We start from the raw sequence: 16,745 nt of genomic DNA, 5'->3' as shown, positions 1-16,745 counted from the left end.
GTCCAAAACCCACCACTGGAAATCCATGGTTGGCAGAATGTTTGTAAACTAAGTGTACAAATTAAAAACATAAAATAACGCCACTAAGTGTACAAATTAAAAACATAAGATAACGCCACACTGCAGGTCGCAACAGAGACGCTGCTACCCGCTATTTTCTTAGTTACGTTCATGGTTACGTTACGTATGACAAAAGCGCGTAAGTGCAAGCCCTCAGAAACCCATAGAGATTGTATTGAAAGCTCTGAAATTTGAAAAAAATAGATTTTACATGGGAGTCTATGACAGACTTCTGGGCGATTTTCAACCTGACTGAAATCGCCCCAAAAGGGGGGGCATTTGAAGCACGACTTTAGCCTGATTGGACATTTAGTGGCAGTCAGATCAGATTAGAACACTGATAACTACTGTTGCCGTGATATAATTGATTAGAAAAAAAATCCCTTCCTTTTCCCGTTTGGCAGTGCGTCGCCCATATCGCCCTATTGAACACACCGCCCCTGCCTGCAAATATAGTGTGTGGTTTCATAGCGTAGCGGGCCTATAGCCATTAACCGTGGGAATGATTCAATTGCAACGGTCAAGTGCGGTCTATTCCCATGATATAAGGGTGCTCTCTGGTTGAATTTTATCTTTTAGATTTGAATAATTTTCATCTAGATTTTAAAGCTTAACCACATTACAATGATTTTGAGATACAAAGACGAAATTATAATATCTATATGTTTTTGTATATATATTTTTTTCTTCAGGATTTTGGAAATTCTCCTGTGACCCCATTTTCATATCAGGCGACCCCACATAGTGTTGCGACACCTAGTTTGGGAACCGCTGGTGTAGCTGTATCGAAGAGGCATGAAATGAGCTTCCACTTCCACTTTTAGAGAGCGGACATCTTTTATGTCTAAGCCGTTGTTTTGCCGGAATTGTAAAAGGTATGGACATGTATCAAGTGTGTGCGAAGAAATGTTGTTGAAGAATCTGAGGGTGTACGATGTTGTAATTGTGATGGCAGCCACATTCCCAATTTCCCGGAATGCCCGGTTAGGGTAAAGGAGTATGAAGCGACAAGGGTCAGGGCTATACAGCAGGTCTCCTACATGGAGGCACGTGAATTAGTTGAATGAGCAAAGGGAGCTGAAGAAATGGCGGTGGATTGACATAATAGTATCTGCAGCTGAAAGGTTTTTGGGTTTCCAGGACTCCACTGCCGAAACATTGCAAAGAATACTGTCCGAAGATGCTCTTCCTTCTTAGGCCCCAGAGCCTGTAGTGATGGGCGTTAGCAGTTGAATCTGAATAAAGGAGTACATTGAGTTTAGTTTATTTTGTTTCGTTTTATTTTGTTAATTATTTGGCCTGATATTCGGCCAAAACAATCAGTGGTGGCATGCACCTGTAGCATTTGTTTGCGGACCGCAGTAATATCAAAGAAGAAGACCCCGTACAGTAGGTGGCGGCAATACACCAATAGGTGTGGTCTGCCATAAAACTTTAAAGAAGAAGAAGAGAGCGGACATGCGCAGATGTTACGTTTGGTAGAAGCGGATATGGCGCTTGAACCTCATGGCGGTGGAAATAAGGATGAATGGACTTTGGTCCAGAAGAATGGAAAATAAGCAAAATTGTTGTGGGAAATAATGTGTAGTTCTGATAATACCCCATTGTATCTGGTAGGAGTAATTTTTTTGTTGAAAAAAAGGATATGCCTGTCATGAGATGGATTGGTAGATAAGTGGATAAGTGGGTGGTGGGGCTGGTGTGATTATACACACCTGCAGCGAGTTAGCTAATCAGACAGGTAGCTGGGGATTGGCTGTCATTTTCTTTAAAAGCCCTTTGTTTTGTGTTGTTCGGTGCTGGGAGTTTAGCGGAGAATGTCTCTCCATGGGGATCGGGCCCCTATGCAAGTGTCCATGTCTTGGACCTCCCAAGTGGCGCAGCGGTCTAAGGCAATGCATCGCAATGCTTGAGGTATCACTACAGACCCGGGTTCGATCCCAGGCTGTGTCACAACCGGTCCCATAGGGCGAGGCACAATTGGCCCAGCGTCGTCCGGGTTAGAGGAGGGTTTGGCCGGGGGGCTTTACTTGGCTCATCGCACTCTAGCGACTCCTTGCGCCTGCAGGCTGACTTCGGCCGTCAGTTTAACTGTGTTTCCTCCGGCACATTGGTGCAGCTGGCTTCCGGGTTAAGCGGGCATGTGTTAAGAGGCACGGTTTGGCGGGTCATGTTTTGGAGGACGCGTGACTCGACCTTCGCCTCTCCCGTTCCCGTTGGGGAGTTGCAGCGATGAGACAAGATCGTAATTGGATTGCAATTAGATATAATGAAAAGGAGGGGGGGAATAAACATGGGTGTTTGCTGTGATCGCACTGGACCAATGTCTGCGGGACGAGAAGTGAGGAAGTGGGCGGCTGCGCTGACGACGAACTGGGACTGTGGAGCTGATTGGTGATCCGAGAGCAGAGGACCGAGAGAGGCATTGGTACAACGCAAATCTAGGAGCTTTAGCTCCGCCAAGTAAGGGACGTAATTCTTCCTGTGTTTCCCTTAAACTACTTTCCCTCTCTGGGCTGTTTTGCCACGCCACTGAAAACCACTATTGTCGGCAGGTTTCCCTGCCATCTGTCTCCCTCTCGTTCAGCACCGGAGGCGGGGCCATCGGATGACGTCGCCAAGCAGTCTCAGACTGGGCACGTTCCAGGACAGGGAGCTGTGCGGATCTGGATATCTCTAGACGGAGACGTTTACTATGTAATTGTTGTGGGGATATGGTTCTCGTCAGGCCCTAGAAATCCAGAACCTATCCCCACCCTGTATATGTTGTCTTATCTGTCTTTCCTCCTCCCTATCTTGTCCTTTAGAGGGGTTGGCAGAGTAGAGCAGGGCCAACGGTGGGTCCCATATTGCGTGCAGCATCAGGAGTGAGATTGTAGTGCCTCTCACCATATTGTTTGCAGTGCCTTCCCTTAGAATAACTATCTTGTTGCAGTGTCATATCAGAATAATGCAGTGTATCACTTTTACATGCCCGATATTTACCTGAGGGAGTAAGGGGGAGAGTAACCTACCTGAGGGGAGGCTCTACTGTGTCGACACAGTCCAGGAAATCGTACAGTCTGCTGTGGGAGGTGGGGAAAAAGGGTACAATCCATGTTAACCTATTAATTGAAAATAAAACTTACCTTGAGCATACATACCTGTCCTGGTCTTCTGTGTTGAGGTTGTGTGCTGGAGAACATTACATTCTGTGTTGGGTGGAGTTAAAAGGGGTCACACTAAACTGTGACATGCCCGAATTGTGGAACCCTTTCGAAACATCCGAAATGATGGAGAAAGCATTGGGTAAAGTAGAATCGGTGAAGATCACGAGAAGTAGGCTTGTTCTGGTTTCTGCGGGTCAGAAACAACATGTTGGATATCAATTGAGTTGTTGGATATTATGTATCATGCTTTGCGCTACGGCGCAGGGCACCTGTAAACTGAGAAATGTCTGGAGTCTCGGCTGATGTTGACATTACACTATTAATGAAATTCCAGGAATGGTTGATGCACGTAGGATGAATCGTATGGTTAATAGCAGGAAGGAGAAGAGTTGGTCTGTTCTAGTGTTATTTTGTTATGTGGAGTCTTGCCCTACTCTAGTGCAGCTGGGATATGTGTACTATTCTGTCAGAGCTTTTGTAAACCGACTTTACAATGTTCTTGCTGTAAAATATTTGGACATGTAAGAAGTGTCTGCAGACGAGAGAAGCTGAAAGAAAGATCACTATGGAGATTTTGCATGTTTAGTAGAAGAGAATAGCCAAGGAGCAAAATGTTGTAACTGTGGTGGAGAGCATGAAGTGCAATCCTTGAGGGTGAAATAGTGAGGTTGCCAAAATCAAGGCAGGAGAGAGTATACTATGCGGAGGCTGTCAATAAGCTAGAAAGATCGAGTATCTCTGAAGGTCCGGTGGTAGTGAAAACCGGTAGGCCTACACTGCAGCCTGAGTATCACCAGCTCCCTATGCAACTGGGTCCTGGACTTCCTGACGTGCGGTTACCTCCTCAACACAGCGGCCCCACAAGGGTGCACCCTCAGTCCCCTCCTGTACTCCCTGTATACCCACGACTGCGTGGCCTCACACAGTTCCAACTCCATCAGCAAGTTCGCTAACAACATGACAGTAGTAGGCCTGATTACCAACAACGATGAGATGGCCTACAGAGAGGAGGTAGGCACTCTGACGGCGTGGTGCCAGGTAAACAGCCTCACTCTCAACATCAGCAAAATAAAGGAGCTGATTGTGGACTTCAGGAGGAACCAGGCTGGGCACACCCCCATCTTCTTCAACAGAGCCACCGTGGAGACGGTCAAAAACGTCACGTTCCTAGGCGTACACATCTCTGAGGAGCTGAAATGGTCAAACCACACGGACAACGTGGTGAAGAAGGCACGACAGTGACACAACCTCAGGAGGCTGAAGAAATGTGTCCTGTCCCCGAGGTCCCTCAGTGTTCTACAGGAGCACCATCGAAAGCATACTGTTGGGCTGCATCACAGCCTGGTACGTCAACTCCACCGCCGATGACCGCAAGGTTTTACAGAGAGCAGTATGCTCAGCCAAATGCACCATTAGGTGCACACTGCCTGTCCTCCTGGACACCTACAAACACCAGGTGTCGCAGGAAGGCCATCAAGGACCTCAGCCACCCGAGCCACGGCCTGTTCTCCCCGCTTCTATCACTCAGACGCGGGCAGTATAGGAGCATCATCGCAAAAGCTGTCAGACTGGCCAATAGATATTTTTTGGAACGTAAACAATAAAACTTTAGAATGAGCAGCCCCACTCTACATCTGGCTAGCAGAGAACTCAACATACCAAGTGCATGTTACAAGCAGAAAAGTAAACAAAGTCTACTTATAAAGACTGAAAAGCTGGGTTACAGGTAGCCTTTTCAGTGTATGGAGAAGTCAGAGGCAGAGCTAGCTAGCCGGACACTTCAGAAGACGTGGGCTACTTGGCCTGGATAGTGGCCTGCAGGTCATACAAAGTGTCCGCTGCACGAGACACTGTAGCCTCTTTGAATGACCTGCAGAGACAGTGGGACAACCTTTTTCACAGGGGTGTAGGGCTAAAATACACTTACGTCAAATGTGTATATTTATCTGCTTATAATTTCAGATAGGCTATATTAGTCAACTTGTCTAGTCAAATAGGCCTAGGCTAGGCCTGCAGCTTCTCTTCAGTCATAACTTGTTGCCCTAGAAGACAAATAATTGATAGGCTAATACATATTTAATAAAATCGGTACTCACAAGAATAAATGTCTTTAATGATAGAATGAATGCATCATCTAGCTGACATCTGTAAAGTTCTCTTTCAATGTTAATAGTAGCCATACATAAAGTAATGGCAGTTTACAATAAATACTTAGTACAGTGATGAAATAGAGGCAACAGTGGTGTAGGTGTAGAGATGTGCAAAGAGTCATCTTGTGACAAGAACATGGAGAGAACAGATACTTTATTGTCCATTGTTTAGAATGGAAATGTGTCTTCTGCTTTTCCCAACAACCTGCTGTGCAGCACCCCTGGGTGGAGAGCAATTGTGGGGGGTTAAGTGCCTTGCTTATGGGCACAATGGCACAGTGTCGTCCTAGGCTTGAACCATTGTAGTCATGGCACCACACTCAGTCATTACTCCTGTAGTAGCCTAGCCCTAGAGCAGTGTTTCCTGATCCTGTTCCTAGGGACCCAAAGGATAATTTGAATCAGCTGTGTAGTGTTAGGACAAAAATAAGAATATGCCCCCCTTTGGGTCACCAGGACCAGGATTGAGAAACAGAGGTTGGAGAGGCAGACCAGCAGCTGGAAGGTTGATGGTTTAAGCCCTGGGCGGGCAACACAAATATGGGAATGGAACTGAACTGGCAGCTGGAAGGCTGCTGGTCCTTGATCCCATGTACCATCTGCTGCCATTGTGCCCTTGAGCAAGGCACAGTTGAAGTCGGAGGTTTACATACACTTAGGTTGGAGTCATTAAAACTTGTTTTTCAACCACTCCACAAATTTCTTGTTAACAAACTATAGTTTTGGCAAGTCGGTTAGGACATCTACTTTGTGCATGACACAAGTTATTTTTCCAACAATTGTTTACAGACAGATTATTTCACTTATAATTCACTGTATCACAATTCCAGTGGGTCAGAAATTTACATACACTAAGTTGACTGTGCCTTTAAACAGCTTGGAAAATTCCAGAAAATGATGTCATGGCTTTAGAAGCTTCTGATAGGCTAATTGACATCATTTGAGTCAATTGGAGGTGTACCTGTAGATGTATTTCAAGGCCAACCTTCAAACTCAGTGCCTCTTTGCTTGACATCATGGGAAAATCTAAAGAAATTAGCCAAGACCTCAGAAAAAAAATTGTAGATCTCCACAAGTCTGATTCATCCTTGGGAGAAATGTCCAAACGCCTGAAGGTACCACGTTCATCTGTACAAACAATAGTACTCAAGTATAAACACCATGGGACCACGCAGCCATCATACCGCTCAGGAAGGAGACATGTTCTGTCTCCTAGAGATAAACGTACTTTGGTGCGAAAAGTGCAAATCAATCCCAGAACAACAGCAAAGGACCTTGTGAAGATGCTGGAGGAAACAGGTAGAAAAGTATCTATATCCACAGTAAAACATGTCCTATATCGACATAACCTGAAAGGCCACTCAGCAAGGAAGAAGCCACTGCTCCAAAACTGCCATAAAAAAGCCAAACTACAGTTTGCAACTGCACATGAAGACAAAGATCGTACTTTTTGGAGAAATGTCCTCTGGTCTGATGAAACAAAAATAGAACTGTTTGGCCATAATGACCATCGTTATGTTTGGAGGAAAAGGGGGGTAGCTTGCAAGCCGAAGAACACCATCCCAACCGTGAAGCACGGGGGTGGCAGCATCATGCTGTGGGGGTGCTTTGCTGCAGGAGGGACTGGTGCACTTCACAAAATAGATGGCATCATGAGGAAGGACAATTATGTGGATATATTGAAGCAACATCTCAAGACATCAGTCAGGAAGTTAAAGCTTGGTCGCAAAAGGGTCTTCCAAATGGACAATGACCCCAAGCATTCTTCCAAAGTTGTGGCAAAATGGCTTAAGGACAACAAAGTCAAGGTATTGCAGTGGCCATAACAAAGCCCTGACCTCAATCCTATAGAACATTTGTGGGCAGAACTGAAAAAGCGTGTGCGAGCAAGGAGGCCTACAAACCTGACTCAGTTACACCAGCTCTGTCAGGAGGAATGGGCCAAAATTCACCCAACTTATTGTGGGAAGCTTGTGGAATGCTACCCGAAACGTTTGACCCAAGTTAAACAATTTAAAGGCAATGCTACCAAATACTAATTGAGTGTATGTAAACTTCTGACCTACTGGGAATGTGATGAAATAAATCATTCTCTCTACTATTATTCTGACATTTCACATTCTTAAAATAAAGTTGCATATAACTGACCTAAGACAGGGCATTTTTACTAGGATTAAATGTCAGGAATTGTGAAAAACTGAGTTTAAATGTATTTGGCTAAGGTGTATGTAAACTTCCGACTTCAACTGTATATACAGTACATACACACACATACAGTACCAGTCAAGAGTTTGGACACACCTACTCATTCAAGGGTTTCTCTTTATTTTTTAAAACTTATTTTCTACATTGTAGAATAATAGTGAGGACATCAAAACTATGAAATAACACATATGGAATCATGTAGTAAGCAAAAAATATATTTTATATTTCAGATTCTTCAAATAGCCACCATTTGCCTTGATGACAGCTTTGCACACTCTTGGCATTCTCTCAACCAGCTTCATGAGGTAGTCACCTGGAATCCCTTTAAATTGACAGGTGTGCCTTCTTAAAAGTTCATTTAATTGGCTTAATGCGTTTGAGCCAATCAGTTGTGTTGTGACAAGGTAGGGGGGTATACAGAAGATAGCCCTATTTGGTAAAAGACCAAGTCCATATTATGGCAAGAACAGCTCAAATAAGCAAAGAGAAACGACAGTCCATCATTACTTACTCAGGGTCTTGCTCGCTAATGCTATGGGCCTTGCTTTATCTTCACATTCAGGCACTTGACAAAGCACAGCCCCGAGACCATCCAAAGAAGCATCAGTGAAGAGAATGAACGGCCTCTCAGAATCAGGGTGAGCCAGCGCGACACAATTCAGAAGAGCATCCTTCAGCTTCTGGAATGCAACGACACACTCAATCCGATAGCGTCAGCTTCCGGAAAATCCCACTGTTGCCCTTCTTCTTCCCATCTCTTCCTCTTCTCTTTTGACCCCCAGTGAGTACAAACAAAGGCTTGGCTATGGCGGAACAGTCAGGAATGAAGTGCTGGTAATATAATACCATACCCAAGAAGGATTTCAGCCTATGAGCAGAGGGAGTGCATCCGTCATCTTGACAATGGCCTCCACCTTCTCAGCATCCACTGACACACCGTCCTCTTTTAATGATATGTCCGAGGAATTTCACTGTTCTTCGTAGGAAGTGGCATTTCTTGGGTGCTAGTTTGAGGTTGTTGGCACTTAGACGGCTAAACACAACTTCAAGTTGCTGCAGAGCCAGTTCCTCAGTGGGTGCAAAGACCAACAAGTCATCCAGGTAACAAAAGGATATTTTTAGAAATATAGGTCCCCAAACATACTTAACATCTTTCTCATGAAAGAGGCCGGGCTGTTACACAGACCCTGTAGCATGCGATTGTACTCATAAAGTCCCATCGGTGTGGTAAAGGCTGTGTACTTCTTGTCCTCTTCATGAACTGGGATGTTATAAAATCCTGAGGTCAAGTCCATAGTGCTGAAAAATGCACTGCCACCAAGGGCTGAGAGACAATCTGCTTGATGAGGAAGGGGATGGGCGTCCTTCACCGTTCGTGCATTCATGCACCTGAAGTCAGTGCATAACCTCAGACTCCCGTCTTTCTTCCATTCCATGACTAAAGGGGAGGCATACTCACTAACCGACTTGCGTATAAGGCCTACTTCCTCCATATCTGTTAACACCTTCTTCAATTTCAGGTAATGAGCAGTCGGAACCCTTCTGTATGGTTTCTGTAAGGGTCTGTCATCAACCAGGTGGATACGGTGAACATAACCCCTGGCTTCTCCGCAGTCCAGATTATGTCTTGAGAAGATGTCTTCATATTTTGTGATGACATTCACAAGCTTCTCCTTCCACTTGTCAGTCACTTGGCATCCATCAATGTCGATGTTTCCTAATCCTAGATCAGACAGTCTTTGTTTCAGGTTGTGACAGCCATTGTCACCCTGCTTCTGTTCCATTGGGGTTTTCTCCACCTCATGAAGGCCCTGAAAGATTGTAGAATCCTCAACAACCAAGCATGTAGACACATCGGCCAGCTTCATGTTACGTCTTAGAGTGAAATGTTTATCTGAACAGTTTACTACCTTTAAAGGGACCCAGCCATCTCCCCACATGGGCGTAATAATTCTACCCACAAGTATTACAGAAACTAAGTGTTCAGTCTTGTGAAAAAGAGTCACAGCTTGAGTGAGCTTCACTGTCCCAATCTTGCCATCAACTTCCTGTCCCTTCCATCTTGTGACACTTGTCATCATCTGTAGAAACTGCTCACCCTCTGGTGAGTGAGTCTGGCCATCCATGTTGTTGACTACCTTCCAGTATTCGTCAGTGCCCTTCATCTCATGCAATAGATGCTTAATGACATTCGATCCCAGGATAAGATCATCACGCTGTCCAGGAACAACTAGGGTGGGCACTTTATCATCAATCCCATAGATTTGCATCTCCAAGTCATAGAAACACTTTGGTGAGGCCTTCTTCCCCCCACAACTCACTAACACTAACTCTTTAGGAGGCTGATAATGCTGAGGAAGGGCACCTGCTTCCAAAAGTCTCTACTCAGCATGTTCACTCAATACACAGGCCATAGACCCAGTGTCAAGCATGCCCCATGTACAGTCGTGGTCAAACGTTTTGAGAATGACACAAGTTGGTCTTCACAATGTTCGCTGCTTCAGTGTTATGAGATATTTTTGTCAGATGTTACTATGGTATACTGAAGTATAATTACAAGCATTCCATAAGTGTCAAAGGCTTTTATTGACAATTACATTAAGTTTATGCAAAGAGTCAATATTTGCAGTGTTGACCCTTCTTTTTCAAGACCTCTGCAATCCGCCCTGGCATGCTGTCAATTAACTTCTGGGCCACATCCTGACTGATGGCAGCCCATTCTTGCATAATCAATGCTTGGAGTTTGTCAGAATTTGTGGGTTTTTGTTTGTCCACCCGCCTCTTGAGGATCGATCACAAGTTCTCAATGGGATTAAGGTCTGGGGAGTTTCCTGGCCATGGACCCAAAATGTCGATGTTTTGTTCCCCGAGCCACTTAGTTATCACTTTTACCTTATGGCAAGGTGCTCCATCATGCTGGAAAAGGCATTGTTCGTCACCAAACTGTTCTTGGATGGTTGGGAGAAGTTGATCTCGGAGGATGTGTTGGTACCATTCTTTATTCATGGCTGTGTTCTTAGGCAAAATTGTGAGTGAGCCCACTCCCTTGGCTGAGAAGCAACCCCACACATGAATGGTCTCAGGATGCTTTACTGTTGGCATGACACAGGACTGATGGTAGCGCTCACCTTGTCAAACAATCGGAAAGGGGATTCATCAGAGAAAATGACTTTAGCCCAGTCCTCAGCAGTCCAATCCATGTACCTTTTGCAGAATATCAGTCTGTCCCTGATGTTTTTCCTGGAGAGAAGTGGCTTCTTTGCTGCCCTTCTTGACACCAGGCCATCCTCCAAAAGTCTTCGCCTCACTGTCCCGCCGCTGAATCAACTTTAGGAGAAGGTCCTGGCACTTGCTGGACTTTCTTGGGTGCCCTGACGCCTTCTTCACAACAATTGAACCTCTCTCCTTGAAGTTCTTGATGATCCGATAAATGGTTGATTTAGGTGCAATCTTACTAGCAGCAATATCCTTGCCTGTGAAGCCCTTTTTGTGCAAAGCAATGATGACGGCACGTGTTTCCTTGCAGGTAACCATAGTTAACAGAGGAAGAACAGTGATTTCAAGCACCACCCTCCTTTTAAACTTCCAGTCTGTTATTCTAACTCAATCAGCATGACAGAGTGATCTCCAGCCTTGTCCTCGTCGACACTCTCACCTGTGTTAACGAGATAATCACTGACATGATGGCAGCTGGTCCTTTTGTGGCAGGGCTGAAATGCAGTTGAAATGTTTTTTGGGATTAAGTTCATTTTCATGGAACAGAGGGACTTTGCAATTAATTGCAATTCATCTGATCACTCTTCATGACATTCTGGAGTATATGCAAATTGCCATAATCAAAACTGAGGCAGCAGACTTTGTGAAAATTAGTATCTGTCTCATTCTCAAAACTTTTGACCACGACTGTACAGACACAGAGGTGTAAAACAAATCTGAAAATGCCTCAACCTCTTGTGAACCTCTTGTGAACCTTTTCTCTCCTCCTTTCGCATCAGAGCACAAAATCTCATATGTTTTCTCGAGATCATCAGATTCTTTCTTGGGAGCAGACAGTTGAACACACACATTTCCCGCCTTCACTGGTGGGCGTGTCAATTTAATAGTTGCTGCTGTGGTGGGTTTCTCTGCTGCTGTGTTGGGCGTCTCTCACCGCCTGGATTGGCATAACGTTCCCTGTTTTGGACAATTTTACTTCCAATGATCTGGGGGAAAGCACCAGAGGCATAGGTTCTCATGTCTACAGTGCATCACAGTGGAATGATCTGTTGAGCCACAAACTGGGCATTCCCTATGCCTGAAGGGCGGGGAAAGATGGAAATGGCCTGTGAAACCATAACAGGTGATATGCTCTTCTCTAAGGTACGTTCAAGCAGGTGAATGAGCATCGCGATACTTGCACTCTGCCCATCATGTTTGGTGCTTGATGTTAGAGAAGTGTCACTGCAGGCACCCGCATTGGCCCCAACTTCAAACAGAGTTGTCTGGGGATGTACTGTTACTTGCTTTGAGGATACAGTGGTAGATTGACACATGGTGGCCTTTCTGCAGCGTTCATGTTAATTGATTCTCTCCTGTACTTCACTCGCAGTTCATTTCTCAGCAGACTTATATTGGAATACTGCTGCCAGTTTGGGGTCAGGGAAGCATGTTACAAACATCATGACGACATCTGACTTGGAACTGTCAATCTTCTTACCTTGTCTCTTAACCTCTTCAGCCCGAGGTTCCCCATATCCGGGGAACTCCTCCTGCAATCTCAAACAATGACGTAGTACGGTTTTTAAACATGTGTAAATACCTGAATGTTATACACTACTGGAACGAAAAGCGTTTCAACTGTGAATCTAGCTAAACTGTTGTTGCCCAAATGAAATAATATTCAGACTCCAAGCAAATATATAAGCATATAGCAAAACTAGTACTGTATTTTGAAACCGTGCATGCCCGTATATTCGTAGACAGATAACTTATTTACACAAACGATACACCATTCGAAAGCTGCTACCTCACAGATTCCAACAGTGATAGCCGTGTTCCTCTATGACCAACACTAACTAAACTATTAATCAAAGAACGTCAATAACAAACGTCCATTTTTTTATCACAACAACAAACTGCGTCTTACCTTTGTTGTTTTTGTTACCAAAAGTAGTGTCTGATCTAATAAAACAACTTGAAAAGATACTCTAGTGTCTCTCTCTCATTCCGAGTCGATTTCAGTGAGTTTACATCGTTTTACATTGCCAAGAATGTGTTTGAAGATGAAGTCGGTAGTTTGTTTCAATCACAATAGGCACTGTTTTGTCGCCATCTTCTGTATATATAATGCAATCCCAGTGGCTTGCAATTGTGCTAATCTAATTCTACTGATCCAGAATTTTCGATAGAGGGGTCACATGTCAAAATCGACCAACCGGTTGTAGAAATATCCATGTGCGCACCTCATTGTATCACATTAGTTGACTTGCTCCATCACGCACGGTTACGCAGAGCGCACAATAGCACTTGAATTTCGGAGGGAAAACGCAAGGTTTATAAAAATATGGCAGGCTCTAGTAAGAAATATACAGTTACAGAGGCGTTAGCAATTGTAACAGATGAAAGTTGGACTCCATGTATCCCCATTGACTCTGAATCGGACGATGAGGACCTGCTTAGACCGGACGAACCAGACCCCAACGACGAGAACGAAGGTTATCGTGTCCAGGGCCCTACTCAAGCATCAGAAGAGTATGTAATCCCATTGTTATTTATTACTTCTAATACTACTATTACTAATTTAATGTATGAGTACAAAACATACATTCTAAAATATCTATTTGCGTAACTGAAGCTCAACGTAAGTTAGCGCTAACTTAGCTAACTAGCTAGCTAGCTTAGCTTAGCTAGCTAGCTAGTCCTGCAAGGATCACAATCGAGTCTGTGTTTATTGTATGATAACACTTTTATTGGCTAAATAGAGGCCCACACGCAAGTTTACTTACAATGGAATGCTATGTGTATTATTTCTTGTCACCGAATAATCACTTTAGTCAACACGTATAGAGGTCTGGGAGAACATTGGAAACAACATCAAAACAGTTGTATTTTGATGGAATGTACACATATGTAAGTGAAATTAAATGACTTTTGCTGTCTGGTACCTGATAAAAGTCAAATGGCACTGATTTATTTTTTTATTTTACCTTTATTTAACTAGGCAAGTCAGTTAAGAACAAATTCTTATTTACAATGACGGCCTACACCGGCCAAACCCGGACGACGCTGGGCCAATTGTGTGCCGCCCTATGGGACTCCCAATCACGGCCGGTTGTGATACAGCCTGGAATTGAACCAGGGGGTCTGTAGTGACACCACAAGCACTGATATGCAGTGCCTTAGACCACTGCGCCACTCGGGAACCCAAATCTACCCAAATGTCTCTATTTGGTAATCCGCCTAAACATACTTAAACTAAAAACCCCTACAACTTTGGTTTACTTTACTGGCATCAAACTTCACAGAAGTACTCATCAGATATTGGGCTATGGTCCCATAGTGTTTAGGGGCTGCAGCTGCATAAGTCCAATAAAGCATTCCCTATAAAACCTGAAGTTACTTTCAGGCGGAATCAAAACCTCCCAATTTATGCTTTGTTCTAGCTTCATGTACTCTGACACAGTAATACCCACATTAATTATTTCACTTCAAGATACATCTCACGTGTTACCTTTCTTTTGCTACCAAGATTATGTTTATAGCCCTTGTCGTTTTGGAGATATACTCTATTCAATTTGGGCATGCATTTTCGAGGCAGGCACTTTAGCCAGGTGCCTAGTGATGAAGAGGTTAAGGCCCTCATCAGCGACATCTACGGCCTTCTTCAGTCGAACCCAATACTCCATAACAGCCTCTCCGGGTACAGGTTTAGTATTGTAAAAATCAGCTAAAGGCATGCATGAGTAGGCCAATTCGCTGAAATTCTGTTTCAGAATGTCAAATACGATCTCTGGCTTCTCTTTAGGATCAACAGTTGTCTAATTGTGTAAATGTATCTTTACCATGTCTCTTGCTTTGCCAGATAATCGACTAATCATCTCATCCGATTGTTCCCCAACAGGACATCCCTTCCTCCTCAAGTATATTCTCATCAACTCCTCCCATTCATGAATGGAGCATTTGTCTGTACCATCTCCTCTATATGTAGGAGGTTCCTTCACATCTGATTGCAAGATTACCTTCATTTTACTGAGGTCTACATATCCTGCTGACTCTGAGTGATGATCACGTATCTTCTCTGTACTTACTGGTGGCTCATGAGTGCTGGACCTGCCACTCTGTATTTCTTCCCTAATGGAGCTCCCTATTTCCCAGGCTAGCTGAGTGACCAGCTCCGCTAAACCATCTACAGGGGCATTTTGATTAACACTAGATGAAGGGCTTCCATCAGTATTTTTAGTGGAGCAAAACATGGGGGAACCTACTGCATCTACATGCTTTACAGGGGTTTGATCAGGGTATGACAAAAACCTCCCCCTCCCAGCAGTGAATTTGGGTTCATCACCATTATAAGATGCCATGTCACTAAACCACTAATGTTATGTTCAAATTTCTGTTGGTGAACACACTTCTATGTTAGTTAACCATAAACAGCACTCTCAATACATCGTTTTCTGAAGAAAAAAAATAACAGGAAAAAAAAGACTGCAGTTCCGCTCTTTGCCACAAGGCGACAGGAGTACCTCAATGATGTAAACAGAGTCTCTAGAGCAGCAGCGCCGCAGTGATTGAGCTGACGTCGATCAATGATGAATCCTCTCCTAGTGCATCAAAATAGCTCTGCGTTGTGTGTGATTGATTGAGACTAAAGACATGGACTTCGCAGATCAGGTTGTTTTAATGTATCAGAATTCTCTCTCTGCATCCAAAAGAAAAGACAAATCATTTGTAGAGCACAAATATGTTCTGCCAATCGTCGCCTCTTTCTACAACAGACGCACAATACAAAGGACTGGGATCAGTCAAGAAGCTAGCCATCGTTCACACATACAATACCTTAGCTAGCTAGTAACCAATACCCTCCACTTATGAGTAAACTAAGTATACATTATCCGTGAACAAAACACTGTCATGACTTTGTGCTTAAAGGAATCCACATTTTATGAAGACGACATAAAAAGCATGCCTACCTCTCCTTGTGCATCAAAATTATTTGAGCAGGAGCACGCAGGGCAAAACGTAAATATGCGCTCCACTATTCCCAGGATGCAGGCATGCATAATAACAAATCAACATGCTATATTAATATATGAACCTGGTGGAATTCAAATTATTTTAACAACTGTTACACTAGAGCGAGTAAAATTGTCAAAGTGAGGTGCTCTCACTTGTGTCTAGAAGTAGCTACCCAGTTAGCTGGGGTGCTTGACTGCCGTTGTGAGAACAGAACACTCGGATCAACCCTACTCCCTGGCCCATCCAGTGTGCGCTCTGAACACTCTGAATGCAAAACGCTCTGAATTTATTAACTGCAATCTGACAACGCTCTGAATTTACGAGCACACTCTGGCAGTCCAGAGTGAATTTAGGAACACACCCACGGTGATGAGATGAAGCCCAGTGGCCGGCAGTGGGAGAAGATGGAACGTGATGGATTTTGGTCGACATTCTGCTAATTTTCTCATCAATGAAACATTTGATCTCAATACAGTTTTCTGTTTCTAAAACTAAAATCTATTACGAACAGAGCATACTAAGTTTTGTAGACTTCACCCTTTGCCAATGTTTTTAAGAATTGCGTTCTTTAGAAGGAGTGCAAGGGCGAATTAAGTTATTGCACACACGCACTTCACAGAGTAGGCGTTCCTTAACGGAAATAATGCTAGAACGAGCCAATAGGATCTTGCTAACTCTTGCTTGGCTCTATCCACCTCCTTGCTATGATTAAATTGCTCCCATTCGAAACGACAGGCTGTGGTCTATCTTGGGTTAGTTATTTATATATCCATAAAAATGATGCCAGCTGATTCATGATTTTGACTGGCTGAGAAATGCTGCCTGTCTGTCTCCTCCCGACTCCGGACACCTTCATTAATATGGGACAGCAGGAGATCGAATTTGAATATGAACAATGTTGCAAATGTCGGAGAGGCAGACAGCAAGGTTTATACAAATCGCCACTGTTGAAAACTAAATGTTAGTC

Source organism: Coregonus clupeaformis, chromosome 7, assembly GCF_020615455.1.
Source record: "Coregonus clupeaformis isolate EN_2021a chromosome 7, ASM2061545v1, whole genome shotgun sequence".
Taxonomy (NCBI): domain Eukaryota; kingdom Metazoa; phylum Chordata; class Actinopteri; order Salmoniformes; family Salmonidae; genus Coregonus; species Coregonus clupeaformis.
The sequence above is the reverse complement of the archived record's forward strand: the minus strand, read 5'-3'. Positions refer to the sequence as shown.